At 44.6% G+C, this 5,291-nt stretch overlaps 1 long non-coding RNA gene across 2 annotated transcripts; it reads left to right on the top strand.

Annotated features, from left to right (window-relative positions):
* The first annotated feature begins 4,751 nt into the window (after nt 1-4,751).
* LOC139029040 (uncharacterized) lies at nt 4,752-5,286 on the top strand. 2 transcript variants are annotated; one of them, XR_011481278.1, is made up of 3 exons: nt 4,752-4,775; nt 4,915-5,043; nt 5,250-5,286. It is a non-coding gene; the product is annotated as an uncharacterized lncRNA (long non-coding RNA). The 2 variants fall into 2 exon arrangements; XR_011481279.1 differs by lacking the exon at nt 5,250-5,286 and adding an exon at nt 5,148-5,184 and having other exon boundaries at nt 4,760-4,775; nt 4,915-4,976.
* Nucleotides 5,287-5,291: the final 5 nt, after the last annotated feature.

Here is a 5,291-nt window from a genome sequence, read left to right on the forward strand (position 1 = left end):
TTGGTCCACACCTTCTTCAACAGACGACCGTTACAGAAAGCTTCTTAATTCATCCTTCGACAGGCTCTACATTTCTTAATGTTGGTTAGATAGAAGGAAAATATATTTATCTGTGTGTAAACACTATCAAGGCCTCCGCTGAACCACAAAGGTCAAAACACTGCTGGCCTTCTAACATGTTGTCATTGTCATCGGCTCTAACCTCAATCCTATAACTTTCTCTTGTCCCTCTCCCTTTGTGTAGGAGACTTCAGAACTTCCTGTGACTGTCCTTAGGAGATTTTAACTTCCCCTCTCTGGGATGCATGATTCACTGAGCCCCTGAAACACAACACAAGCCAATCTAGAGCAGCAGATAAAGTTAATTAGGGAAGGGGACCATCGATCAAGGCCAGTGCACTCATAAGTACGTGTGGGATGGCACCTCAATGGCAGGAAGTGCTTGGACTTGACTCTAGTGAACGCGGAGGGGAGAGCCACTCAATACACCCATAAAGTGTACTGTAGGGTTGGTCAGTATAGCTAAAGCTGCTGACCACTTTTTGTCTTGGGCTGAACCATATGAGTTGAGAAAGAATGTCATCATGATAGCAGCCTACAGTCATCATGTACAGTAAGCACATAACTGTTTATGTCTGTTGATATTTGTCAGTAGGATTTCTTCTGTATACTACAACAGGTGCATACTAGTTACATACTACACTGAACAAAAATATAAACGCAACATGTAACAATTTCAAAGATTTGACTGAGTTACAGTTCATATAAGGAAATCAGTCAATTGAAATAAATTCATTAGGCCCTAATCTATGGATTTCACATGACTGGGAATACAGATATGCATCTGTTGGTCACAGATACCTTAAAAAATGGTAGGGGAGTGGATAAGAAAAACAGTCAGTATCTGTTGTGACCACCATTTGCCTCATGCAGCGCGACACATCTCCTTCACATAGAGTTAATCAGGCTGTTGATTGTGGCCTGTGGAATGTTGTCCCACTCCTCTTCAACGGCTGTGCGAAGTTGCTGGATATTGGCGGGAACTGGAACACGGTGTCGTACACGGTGATCCAGAGCATCCCAAAAATGTTCAATGGGTGACATGTCTGGTGAGTATGCAGGTCATTGAAGAACTGGGACATTTTCAGCTTCCAGGAATTGTGTACAGATGCTTGCGACATTGAGCCGTGAATTATCATGCTGAAACATGAGGTGATGGGGGCAGATGAATGGCACGACAATGGGCCTCAGAATCTCGTCATGGTATCTCTGTGCATTCAAATTGCCATCGATAAAATGCAGTTGTGTTCGTTGTTCGTAGCTTATGCCTGCCCTACCATAACTCCACCGCCACCATGGGGCACTTTGTTCACAATGATGACATTAGCAAACCGCTCGCCCACACAGTTGGCGATACAGTTGAAACCGGCGTGCCAGTGGCCAACTTGTCCAGCGTGCCTGTGGCCATAGAGGGTGAGCATTTGCCCACTGAAGTCGGTCACAACGCCGAACTACAGTCAGGTCAAGACCCTGGTGAAGGCGACGAGCATGCAGATGAGCTTCCCTGAGACGGTTTCTGCAGAAAATGTTTGGTTGTGCAAAACACCTGTTTCATCAGCTGTCAGGGTGGCTGGTCTCAAACAATCCCGCAGGTGAAGAAGACAGATTTGGAGGTCCTGGGCTGGTCTGCAGTGGGCCAGTTGGACGTACTTCCAAATTCTCTAAAATGACGTTGGAGGCGGCTTATGTTAGAGAAATTAACATTTAACTATCTGGCAACAGCTCTGGTGGACATTCCTGCAGTAAGCATGCCAATTGCACTCTTCCTCAAAACCTGAGACATCTGTGGCATGGTTGTGTGGCCATTTATTGTCCCCAGCACAAGGTGCACCTGTGTAATGATCATGCTGTTTAATCAGCTTCTTGATATGCCCCAACTGTCAGTTGGATGAATTGTCTTGGCAAAGGAGAAATGCTCACTTTCTGTAATCACATTTGAGAGAAATAAGCGTTTTGTGCATATGGAAAATGACTGGGATCTTTTATTTCAGCTCATACCTGGGACCAACATTAACATGCTGTGTTTATATTTTAGTACAGTGTACATACTGTACAGCTCAGTATCTGTGGAAGACATGGGTTAGCTTTGAAGCATGTGTGCTGTAATTGCTATCACATTTGCTCTCAGAGCCAAGCGAAGAGCTCTAGACTAAAATTAGACAAGGGAGAGTGGAAAACAAAATGTAATTTAGATTCTTTTGTTGAAATGACCTTTGGAAACATAACTCATTCTAGTGAGCAGATAACTGGCAAACGTTTCTGTTTGGATGTGCAATATACATTAATACAGTTGTCAAGGAGCCACTCACACCCTTTCCGTGTTTACAATGGTAAGGTCCTCAGAGCCCAGAGCTAGAGGAGCAGATGACCTGAACTCAAACTGAAGCAAATAAAAAAGAGGTATCTTATCTTCTTTCATCGACACCATTTCAAAAAGTTTATATTCTGAGATTCTAATAATATTAGTCCCACATTCTGTAGAATCGATGTGAATTCTACACTCTTTCTGACCTTACCACCTGCATCGTGGTATTTACAGAGCAGTTCTTTGTGTCATGGTCATATAAAACCACAGAATGAATTTGGGTTCTGTGAAAACCTACCACTGTACCAGGTAGAGTATATGGGCAGAAGTTTGTCAACAGACACTTGAAGAGATTGAACGAGATCTTAACCACAACAAATGTGTAACACATTGTACGAATTGGATTAGTAACAAACCATATGATTGTGAAAAAAATAAACAATCGGGACCCGTTTTGGCTCAAAACCCAAGCCTTTATGACGCATCTTTTACATTGCCATTGTGAGTTGTATTGAATTCCAGCCATGCAGCAATGGCGTAGAACTAAATCATGAGTGTAGAGCACACTATATCCTGTAGATGGAGATGTTACTCTTTCAACAAGTGCTACAATATCAGAGTTGGGGTAAAAAAAACATTCACTCATACTGGAATGAATTATTCATAGAAATCTGGAAACACTGGACAGCTACTTTAAAATCCTCTGATTCATACAGTGATTCATTATATTAATATACATAAGATAATATGTTTTTGTTACAGGTATTTCACACTATGATAACAGCCCTGGTTCTGATTAGTCATCATAAAGCATGTGTGTTCTTTATATTTCATATTGTCGGTAAGCTAGTGTAAATAAAGACCTCTCTCACGGTGGTGATCTCACTAGGGAGGTGTGAAAAGGTATGTAAATAAGCATGTATATTAACAGTATAACATGTTCTGACATGGTGCTAACATTGGAACCACTTCTGGATTCACTTGTACTGTGTGAACATAGACAGGAGTAGCACTAATTTAAAGTCAATTCAATTGAATAATTTTCTTAAGTTGGATTGTATGTGTAAAAAAACATGCCTTGTATTTCATTTGAATCTGTTCATCGGCTATAGCTACTGTTATAGGTCATACGGTAGACACGGAACATCAAACAGTTTGTGTAGTTTTCATTTTTACTAAAAATTATTTGCAGCTTATGAAAATAGCGGAACAAAATATGATACATCCAGTCATATCTAATGTGTCTGAATAATACATACAGTAAGTACAAATACATGTCATAATATACTGTGATATTAAATTAGCATAGTGGTACAACATTCTTCAAGAGGATAGAAAGGAACAGCAGCTTAAGGGAGATAGAAAAGAGAGAATTTGGATTGAGGCCCTGACACAACCTGTCTTAGTGGGTTAAAGACAGCCACACGCTAACACCAGGGATCTCCAACCCTGTTCCTGGAGAGCTACCATCCTGTAAGTTTTCGTTCCAACCTGAAGCTAGCACACCTGATTGTAATAATTAGCTGGTTGATAAGCTGAATCGGGTTAACTGGGGTTAGAGAGCCCTTCTCTACACTGGAAAAACTAGTGTTACGTCTAGCCCACTGACCTAAGATTTCAACTTGAATCAACTTGATAAACTAATGTCACTCATATTATGTTTTGTCAACTCATTTCGAACTACTAGTTGACCGATTGTAAGGCAGCCAGGTAACTTAACTTCTTAAGTTGAATCGTTTTTTTGTTAACTGTGCAAAACGACTTTTTGATATCATCAGTGTGGTATAAAACTGGGCATCTCGTCTACTATACGGTCAGTATGGTAGGAAACAAATGCAGGGCTGTGCTGAAGACTAGCTGTCCATTGAGGGGTAGGGCTAGGGGGATAGAAGGGGATGGGCTGTCCATTGAGGGGTAGGGCTAGGGGGATAGAAGGGGATGGGCTGTCCATTGAGGGGTAGGGCTAGGGGGATAGAAGGAAAGAGAGAGATATGGGCCCTGGTCCATTGAGGGGGTAGGGCTAGGGGGATAGAAGGGGTATGGGCTGTCCATTGAGGGGTAGGGCTAGGGGGAATAGAAGGGGATGGCGTGTCATCTGAGGGGTAGGGCTAGGGGATAGAAGTGGGATGGGCTGTCCATTGAGGGGTAGGGCTAGGGGGGATAGAAGGGGATGGGCTGTCATTGAGGGGTAGGGCTAGGGGGATAGAAGGGGGTGGGGCTGTCATTGAGGGGTAGGGCTAGGGGGATAGGAAGGGGATGGGCTGGTTTCCATTGAGGGGTTAGGGCTAGGGGGATAGAAGGGGATGGGCTGTCCATTGAGGGATTAGAGCTAGGGGGATAGAAGGGGATGGGCCTGTCCATTGAGGGGTAGGGCTTGGTGCATAGAAGGGGGATGGGCTGTCCATTGAGGGTAGGGCTAGGGGATAGAAGGGGTGGGGCTGTCCATGAGGGATAGAGCTTAGGGGGATAGAAGGGGGATGGGCTGTCCCTTGAGGGAGGCTAGGGGGATAGAAGGGGGTCTGGGCTGGTCCATTGAGGGGTAGGGCTAGGGGGATCAGAAGGGGATGGGCTGTCCATTGAGGGGTAGGGCTAGGGGGATAGAAGGGGATGGGCTGTGCCATGTGAGGGGTAAGGGCTAGGGGGATAGAAGGGGATGGGCTTGTCATTGAGGGGTAGGGGTTTAAGGGGAATAGAAAGGGGCATGGGCTGTCCATTGGGGGGTAGGGGCTAGGGGATAGAAGGGATGGGCCCTGTCCATTGAGGGGTAGGGTTAGGGGGATAGGCTGTCCATTGAGGGGTAGGGCTAGGGGGGAATACGGCTGTCCATTGAAGGGTAGGGTAAGGGGGATAAGAAGGGGATTGGGCTGTCCATTGAGGGGTAGAGCTAGGGGGATAAAGAGGAGGTGCTGTCCATTGAGGGGGTAGA

The sequence above is a fragment of the Salvelinus sp. IW2-2015 genome, linkage group LG17, assembly GCF_002910315.2.
Source record: "Salvelinus sp. IW2-2015 linkage group LG17, ASM291031v2, whole genome shotgun sequence".
Taxonomy (NCBI): domain Eukaryota; kingdom Metazoa; phylum Chordata; class Actinopteri; order Salmoniformes; family Salmonidae; genus Salvelinus; species Salvelinus sp. IW2-2015.